We start from the raw sequence: 9,941 nt of genomic DNA, 5'->3' as shown, positions 1-9,941 counted from the left end.
TTACAAATCCACCCTGAGCTTGCTTGGCTGTGACAGGACTCTCTTTTAGCAAAGTCAAAAGGTTTTTTTTTTTAACAGTGAAGAGAAGTGAGGGAGTTTCTAAGTGTGTGTGTGTGTAACATAGAGGTAGAGGCCTCTCCTAGTTGATGTGACTCAGAACAGAGTCATTTAGCCGTCATACGGTATGAGCTGGAAAGGCACTGACTGGTACCATGTAAGTTGAACTCCTCCTCCTCCTACACAAACACATACGCACATACGCACGCACAAACACACACACACACAAACACACGAGCCATCGCTGCATTTTTGGGGGGAGAATAATAATGCCTTACAAATTAGCATGTATGAAGTTGTTTTTTCCATTTCTAGTGGTTCTTTTGTTAAATCGAAGTGACAAACAGCTGCTTACACTTGGCAGGAGACGCAGGCACTTTACAGCTGTTTCAAAATAAACAGAAATTGAATCCCTCGCAAAGTTTACATTCCTTCCCAAACTTTTCCCCTTTAATTATTTTGCGATCTGTCCACCGAGGACTTTTTAATCAATGGGATGTTTACGTGTCTGCTGAGATGATACTGAAGACATGTTAAACATAGATAAGTAGTAGCACTTCTTACCGAACAGCTTTGAAAAAGGAGAAACTCTTTGAGCCGATGAGGCAGTCCAAAGTAAGAAGCGTAGCCAGCATGATGTTCTCACTATCTGACCACAGAGCCACACATACGGATGGTGAAACTGGCACCGTTTGGCACATGTGCGATTCCATGCCAGACAACCAGAAAAAAAAGCGCGAGCGATCTCATAAATACCAGGTGACGAATTATAAACAAACCCCCTACGGTCTGAGGCAACACGTTCCTGTATGTTTATTGAATAGCAAAATGTTTGAATAAATGTAAGAATTGTGGGGTATAAACAATGTAAACCCTGCAGGAGAAATGATGGTGCGAACATGACAGTTGTTGGTGTACTGTTTATATGGAAGTCAATGCAGTATTTCAGAGCCTGCGTCACAAATGGCACTCTATTCCCTATATAGTGCATTACTTCAGACCAGGACCCATAGAACTCTGGTCAAAAGTAGTGTGCAATGTAGGGTATAGGGTGCCATTTGAGACGTAGACAGAATGTGGATGTTTTTTTTACCATCTAGGCCAAGTTGGCAGGCAGGCAGACCCATGTTTTAGCCTTTAGGAGGCCCAGGAAAAGACACTGCTCTTGGGCTGTGGGCTGGAGACAGCTGGGTGATGCTAATGCCGCAAGTTTTTCTTGACCACATGACCATTAATGACCATTAATAACTAGAGTGTGGAGTTTTTCCGCATTGTAAGGAAACACTCCCTGCCCTCGGTCTGCTTCAATGTTAAACATTAAGTGAAGCAGGCCTCTGTTCTGGGGCTGGATGAACGATGGTGTTGCGGTGAGCGGCCATTATTCTCCCTGGCCTATCTGTCACGGTGTTGCACCATTACTGCCCCCTTCTCTCAGCAACCTGGTCTGCTCTTCACTCACTCACTGCATTCCTTCACAGCCCAGAATCTCTCTCTCGCTCTGTCATTACCTCCCTACGTAACATACATATCTTTCTCTTTCCCGTCTATTTAACCTTTCTTTCTCTAAGGGTAAACCAGCCACAACAGAAACAGTCACATCATGCTACTGTACTGGGGACCACAGTAGAGTGGGAGTTCTGATCTAGGATCAGTTTGGCCTTTTAGATCATATGAATAGCATTGTATGGAGACCAGGGGAGACCTGATCCTAGATCAGCACTCCTACTCGGAGGCTCTTTGTGAATAGGGGCCCAGCTGTTGTTTAGGATTCAGGGGAAGCCTTGTTCAGTTCCCAGACTCTGGTCCAGGGGCCTCAGTCTAAGGGAGCCCCTAGCTGCTCAGCCCTAAGCGGTGAACCCTTAGTGGGGCATAGTGAGGTCAGAGCAGAGCGGAGCCAGAGAGCCGCCCATCGATCAGCCCTTATCAGTACACCCTGACAGTTCAGAAGCGCAGCTGGGGGAAGAGGACCGAAGAAGAACCCCAGGGGACAGAGACAGAGAGAGAGAGAGAGAGAGAGAGAGAGAGAGAGAGAGAGAGAGAGAGAGAGAGAGAGAGAGAGAGAGAGAGAGAGAGAGAGAGAGAGAGAGAGAGAGAGAGAGAGAGAGAGAGAGAGAGAGAGAGAGAGAGCGAGAGAAGAGAGAGGGAGAGAAGACAGAGAGATGGAGAGAGAAGAGAGAGAGAATTGAGAAGAGAGAGAGGAGGGACTAGAGAGGGAGAAAGGGAGAGAGGGAGAGAGAAATGAGAAGAGAGAGAGAGGGAGGGAGATAGAAGAGTGAGAAGATAGAGAAGGAGAGGGAGAGAGGGGAGAGAAGAGAGAGAGGGAGAGAGAAGAGAGAAGATATAGAGAAGAGGGAGAGAGAAGAGAGAGAGGTAGAGGGAGAGAAGCGAGAGAGGGAGAGAAGCGAGAGAGGGAGAGAGAAAAGAGAGAGGAGAGAAGAGAGAGAGTGAGAGAGAAGAGAGAAGATATAGAAGAGAGAGAGACCCATCTTCCCCAATATTTGAAACCAAGTTTTGGAACCGACACCCCAATCCACAATAGTGGAGACAAATTTGACCCCAATAACTACCATGGGATATGTGTCAACAGCAACCTTGGTAAAATCCTCTGCATTATCATTAACACCAGACTCATACATTTCCTCAATGAAAACAATGCAATGAGCAAATGTCAAATTGGCTTTTTACCAAATTTCCTCAATGAAAACAATGCAATGAGCAAATGTCAAATTGGCTTTTTACCAAATTACCATATCGACAGACCACGTATTGCACACCCGAATTGACAAACAAACAAACCAAACCAAACCAAAGGCAAAGTCTTCTGATGCTTTGGTGATTTGAAAAAGGGCACTAGAACAGTCTGTAGCACCCGGCCTCACCCTAATAGAATCTGAAGTCAAATGTCTACTGTTTGCTGATGATCTGGTGCTTCTGTCTCCAACCAATGAGGGCCTACAGCAGCACCTAGATCTTCTGCACAAAAAAGGTCCTGTTGCAAGGACCACCAATACAAATTCCGTCTAGACACCGTTGCCCCTAGAGAACCAAAAGATTATACATACAGTACCTCAATCTAAACATCAGTGCCACAGGTAACTTCCACAAGGCTGTGAACGATCTTAGAGACATGGCAAGAAGGGCCTTCTATGCCATCAAAAGGAACATAGAATTTGACATTCCAGTTAGGGTCTGGCTAAAAATACTTGAATTGGTTATTGAATTGGTTATTGAACCCATTGCTCTTTATGGTTGTGAGGTCTGGTGTCCGCTCACCAACCAATGGTCCTTCTGTAGCTCAGTTGGTAGAGCATGGCGCTTGTAACGCCAGGGTAGTGGGTTCGATCCCCGGGACCACCCATACGTAGAATGTATGCACACATGACTGTAAGTCGCTTTGGATAAAAGCGTCTGCTAAATGGCATATATTATTATTATTATTATAAGAATTCACAAAATGGGACAAACACCAAATTGAGACAAATAATGTATGCAGAGTAGAATTAGGCCGATACCCGCTAATGATCAAAATCCAGAAAAGAACCGTTAAAATCTACAGCCACCTAAAGGGAAGCGATTCCCAAATCTTCCAAAACAACGCCATCTCCTACACAGAGATGAACCTGGAGAAGAGTCCCCTAAGCAAGCTGGTCCTGGGGCTCTGTTCACAAACACAAACAGACCCCACAGAGCCCCAGGACAGCAACACAATTAGACACAACCAAATCATGAGAAAACAAAAAGATAATTACTTTACACATTGGAATTTTTTTAAACAGAGCAGCTAGAATGCTATTTGGTCCTAAACAGAGAGTACACAGTGGCAGAATATCTGACCACTGTGACTTACCCAAACTTTGCCTATGTACAGACTCAGTGAGCATAGCCTTGCTATTGAGAAAGGCTGCCGGAGGCAGACCTGGCTCTCAAGAGAAGACAGGCTATGTGCACACTGCCCACAAAATGAGGTGGAAACTGAGCTGCACTTCCTAACCTCCTGCCAAATGTATGACCATATTAGAGACACATAGTTCCCTCAGATTGTACAGATCCAGTACGAATTCGAAAACTAACCCAATTTTGATAAACTCCCATATCCACTGGGTGTGCCACAGCAGCAAGATTTGTGACCTGTTGCCAAAAGAAAAGGGCAACCAGTAAATACAACCCATATTTATGTTTATTTATTTTCCCTTTTGTACTTTAATTATTTACACATAATGACATCTAAAATGTGTTGCTCTGGCTCCGAGCCAGGGTAACTTATGACTGCTCTGCAGCTCCAGCCCCCAGGCAGGCTGCTAGGCAACCTGACAGCCTGCCTCGTCATTCAGGAAAAACACAGCGCAGCCAGCGATAAGGGTCTCCCTCCCCTGACATGTGACAGTTGATGCTGATGCATTTGAGCTCTTTAGTCAGGATCATAATGAGACCATAAGACATTACAATACATTATAACAGCATCATAATGTGTTTTACCTGTCGCCTGGTGGTGTTACCTAGATGCTTTATGGTAAACAATAGGAGAGACGCAGTACATACTGTTTTTGAGCCATAGCCTGATAGGACAACAACATGACCCGAGAGAACATAGTACTGTAGTCAGTGATGCCCCACTGCGTTTCCTTGGTGGTCCTCACCATTAGCCGCCATTATGTACAAATGTACAGTCCTCAAACCAATCCAATTATCAGTCTGACCCCTCTGTGTGATTCACTGCCACCCTTCCCAATTACACTGTCCCACAATATACCACCACACAATGGCCGTCTCACAGTGGGCTTGAACAGGAAGACTCTGTGGCAGAGCAGAGGATGAGAGGAGAATAAGTGATTTGTTTAAGCCGTGGACAGTTTGGAGGATAGGAGGATGCGTGGGTTGTGAGGAGGGCCGGGGGGAGACATGGGGGGGGACAGTCGGATGACTCCAGCATCATGAGGGCTGTCTGGTGGTGGTGGGTGGAATCCCATGTGTAGATAGCCTCCCTCTGAGAAGAGATAGAGACAGGGTTACCCCAGTCAGAGCTGTAGGTTAGTCTCTCCCCTCCCCCTTAGTGGCTCCAGGGTACAGCAGAGGAGATGGTGGATGGCGTACAGAGGTGACCCGAGTCACTTATCCACTGCCCTGTGGTTGGCCCTCTAACCTAACCACACTGGCCTGGCCTACCCCACACAGACTAAATACTGACTGGCTTTTAGATTCTAGGCTAATTAGGTTGAAGGATTGCTCTGGTACCTGTGCAACAGATAAGTAAACTGTAGCTGACAAGTAAACAAATGATTGAAATAATGGAATTTATGCATCTCATGCTAACCTATGCAAGCCATTCGTTCATGCAACTCCACTAGACTTACTGGACACTCACACTCAAGTTAACTCACTTGCTAACTTACCCATACTATGACCCTGTGCTGTGAGTCACCCGGACCCAGCCACTGTCGGACGTCTCCATTACCCCTGCTATCTTTAGCCCATACAGGCCTTAGTATTGGAGATTCTTTCTGAAACCCCCGGTCCCTAGCTGTGTGGCGTCCCCAGTCCCATCCCTCCATGTCCCCAGGGCTGTTGTTCCTACTCCCATTAGCCCCATGAAAGACCACCAGTTACCAGACCCCACATTAGTTTGTCAGTTCCAAGTCATCAGCCTCATAACGAAGCCCATTGTCCCTCACTGGAAGTTGTGGGGACATAATTATCCACCGACAGGACCATTACCCTTTACATTGGACATGGGAGTTCAACTTGATGGAAGTATACTGTCATTGAAAACTCAACTCTTATGTGTGAGACATGTTGGGATACAGAGGATGACTGGGGGAAGTATTGTTTATTTTCTATTAAAGACGAGACATGATGGGATCATTCATTCATTCAGAAGTCCTTTGCGAAAGCCAAGTGGTGCCCGTTTACTCATTTTTATTGGTGTTTCAAACCGGTACTCTGTAGCCTTTGGTACTCTGTAGTCTTTGGTACTCTGTAGCCTTTGGTACTCTGTAGCTTTTGGTACACTGTAGCCTTTGGTACTCTGTAGCCTTTGGTACTCTGTAGCTTTTGGTACTCTGTAGCCTTTGGTACTCTGTAGCCTTTGGTACTCTGTAGTCTTTGGTACTCTGTAGCTTTTGGTACTCTGTAGCCTTTGGTACTCTGTAGCTTTTGGTACTCTGTAGCTTTTGGTACTCTGTAGCCTTTGGTACTCTGTAGCTTTTGGTACTCTGTAGCCTTTGGTACTCTGTAGCCTTTGGTACTCTGTAGCTTTTGGTACTCTGTAGCCTTTGGTACTCTGTAGCTTTTGGTACTCTGTAGCCTTTGGTACTCTGTAGCCTTTGGTACTCTGTAGCTTTTGGTACTCTGTAGCCTTTGGTACTCTGTAGCCTTTGGTACTCTGTAGCTTTTGGTACTCTGTAGCTTTTGGTACTCTGTAGCCTTTGGTACTCTGTAGCTTTTGGTACTCTGTAGCTTTTGGTACTCTGTAGCCTTTGGTACTCTGTAGCTTTTGGTACTCTGTAGCCTTTGGTACACTGTAGCTTTTGGTACTCTGTAGCCTTTGGTACTCTGTAGCCTTTGGTACTCTGTAGCTTTTGGTACCCTGTAGCCTTTGGTACTCTGTAGCATTTGGTACTCTGTAGCATTTGGTACTCTGTAGCCTTTGGTACTCTGTAGCATTTGGTACTCTGTAGCCTTTGGTACTCTGTAGTCTTTGGTACTCTGTAGCCTTTGGTACTCTGTAGTCTTTGGTACTCTGTAGCCTTTGGTAATCTGTAGTCTGGTACTCTGTAGCCTTTGGTACTCTGTAGCCTTTGGTACTCTGTAGCTTTTGGTACTCTGTAGCCTTTGGTACTCTGTAGCCTTTGGTACTCTGTAGCTTTTGGTACTCGGTAGCCTTTGGTACTCTGTAGCCTTTGGTACTCGGTAGCTTTTGGTACTCTGTAGCCTTTGGTACTCTGTAGCCTTTGGTACTCTGTAGCTTTTGGTACTCTGTAGCTTTTGGTACTCTGTAGCCTTTGATACTCTGTAGCTTTTGGTACTCTGTAGCTTTTGGTACTCTGTAGCCTTTGGTACTCTGTAGCGTTTGGTACTCTGTAGCCTTTGGTACACTGTAGCTTTTGGTACTCTGTAGCCTTTGGTACTCTGGAGCCTTTGGTACTCTGTAGCTTTTGGTACCCTGTAGCCTTTGGTACTCTGTAGCATTTGGTACTCTGTAGCATTTGGTACTCTGTAGCCTTTGGTACTCTGTAGCATTTGGTACTCTGTAGCCTTTGGTACTCTGTAGTCTTTGGTACTCTGTAGCCTTTGGTACTCTGTAGTCTTTGGTACTCTGTAGCCTTTGGTAATCTGTAGTCTGGTACTCTGTAGCCTTTGGTACTCTGTAGCCTTTGGTACTCTGTAGCTTTTGGTACTCTGTAGTCTTTAGTACTCTGTAGTCTTTGGTACTCTGTAGCCTTTGGTACTCTGTAGTCTTTGGTACTCTGTAGCCTTTGGTACTCTGTAGCCTTTGGTACTCTGTAGCCTTTGGTACTCTGTAGCCTTTGGCTATGATAGCTAAAGCCCTAGTTTTTCAACCCTGACATGTCAAGTCACTATTCGATGTCCATCCATGTCTGAGGACGTCAGGAGATGATGGGTTTTGCTAGTGTGTTGTGGATGGGGCTGGTGGATGAGCGTAAGCATCTGCCTCTGGTGCCAAAGGTTGCATGTTTGAATCCAGCGATAGAAAGTCGTTTCGTGATTTTTGTTTTAAGCCTTTCCCAAACCTTAACCCTTACCTTAACCATTCAGAGTTAATACCTAACCGTACGATTTCGGAGTTAATTCCTAAATTTAACCTTAAAAATGTGGAGTTAATACCTAAACTTAACCTTAAAAATGTGGAGTTAATACCTAAACTTAACCTTAAAAATGTGGAGTTAATACCTAAACTTAACCGCTTCGAAATGTGACGTTTGGAACAACTTTTGAAATGTGATGTTGGAGAAACATGGATGAACGTCTAATTGTGACATGAGACTGTGAGAGCTGGGTGGACATGTGACCTGTCTGCACGTGAGCCTACTTCTCTCTGTTACCTCTTTGTGAGAATTGTTCCGGTGAGTCAAGCGACATTTGACCTGTATTGATACCATCAAAGCTGTCCACTCAAAACTAGTCAGGTCACTGTCCATAGAAACAATAACTCTTTACGGTCTAAATGGCCAAATATTTGACTATTTGAAGAAAGCTCACTCCATGGGTAGAAACATTGGTGGGATATCAAGAGTTCAAGCATAACCCCAAAATGTTTCTCTCACAAATGTATCCTCAAAGAACAAACACAGAGTGAAGTCACCAACTCTTTTTATTTGGGGGTGTTGAAATACCTGTTGCTCTGTGGGTGTGTTTGTGTGAGTTCAATAGTGTATGAGGTAAGACTGGGGCCAAATTTCCCACACTGTTGGACAGTGACTTCAGGCATCTCTCTCTCTCTGTCCCAGACGCCTCAGAGCAAAACAAGGCCGAGACAAAGGCCTCCGTGGTGCCAGACTGATAAAGCTTTTCACGTGTCAATCAACTCAGGGAGCACACACACACACACACACACACACACACACACACACACACACACACACACACACACACACACACACACACACACACACACACACACACACACACACACACACACACACACACACACACACACACACACACACACACACACTTCTCTCTCCCCTCTCCCTCTCCCCCTTTCTCTCCCAATTCTCCCCCTCCGTCTAACCCCCTGGTTGCCTCGTATTATAGCCAGGCATCAGATAGCAAAGGGAGAAATTACTTGTTAAAGAGCAGTGAGATTAGGAACATCATTATGGACTTAGCCGTGCTGGATCTAGTTGAGAGAGGAGGTCAAGACAAACCCTTCCAGTCATCAGACTACTGAACATCTGCCATGTTTTTGAAGAAGACTGTTTGTTTACTGTTTGATCATAAAGCATGTATCCAGATGCTATCAAGTTTTTGTCTCTGCCTTTCTTTACTTAGTTAGATCTGTTCTGCTGGTGGGATACACAAGGAGGACACTTCATTAGACTGCTAGTCTGAAGAGAGGAGCCTTTAACACGACATTTAACAATCAACAGGAGTTAGTGTCCTCGGCTTGTAAATGCAGCCTTGCACGTGCAATGCCTATTGGGACAGACTATCCCACCCAAACTCACTGCAATATACTGTCTAGTTGACATTCATTCATGTCCAAAATAAAACCATTTAGGGCAGTTATAAAGGCAATTTTTTCTATTTTCCTCAGGCCACAAAACAGATTTATTTTCATTTCAGTGATAATCCATTCGTGCGGTAATTTCAGCCATTTCAGTGATAACGTATTTATGTAGTAATTAGATAACAAATCAAACGATCTGTAAAATGGGTCATGAGCCGCTCTCGTCTGATACGAGGCCTGATTGGATGATGAAGGGCTCGTCGGCTTGGCCCACCTCACAGACACCACACTACTAGCTTCCTGAGAGAGAGAGAGAGAGAGAGAGAGAGAGAGAGAGAGAGAGAGAGAGAGAGAGAGAGAGAGAGAGAGAGAGAGAGAGAGAGAGAGAGCGAGAGAGAGAGAGAGAGAGAGAGAGAGAGAGAGAGAGAGAGAGAGAGAGAGAGAGAGAGAGAGAGAGAGAGAGAAAAGGAAAAGTCTGAAAAGCCTCCTAATAGCTTAAAGCTGTTGATACTTTGACTTCAGAGCGGTTGGGGGACACTACATTCTACAGAGAAGGAGCTGGCCGGTAGGAGCCTTATGACTATTAGTGAAATTACACACATCACGATCGCTGGCGCTGCCAACTTCCCTGTGTGTCACTGGGGGGCCGCCCCTGATATCTGACAGGACAAGAGCATATTTGGCCAGCCAATTAACA

The sequence above is a fragment of the Oncorhynchus keta genome, chromosome 29 (genome assembly GCF_023373465.1).
Source record: "Oncorhynchus keta strain PuntledgeMale-10-30-2019 chromosome 29, Oket_V2, whole genome shotgun sequence".
Classification (NCBI taxonomy): Eukaryota; Metazoa; Chordata; class Actinopteri; order Salmoniformes; family Salmonidae; genus Oncorhynchus; species Oncorhynchus keta.
This window is presented reverse-complemented; position numbering follows the sequence as displayed.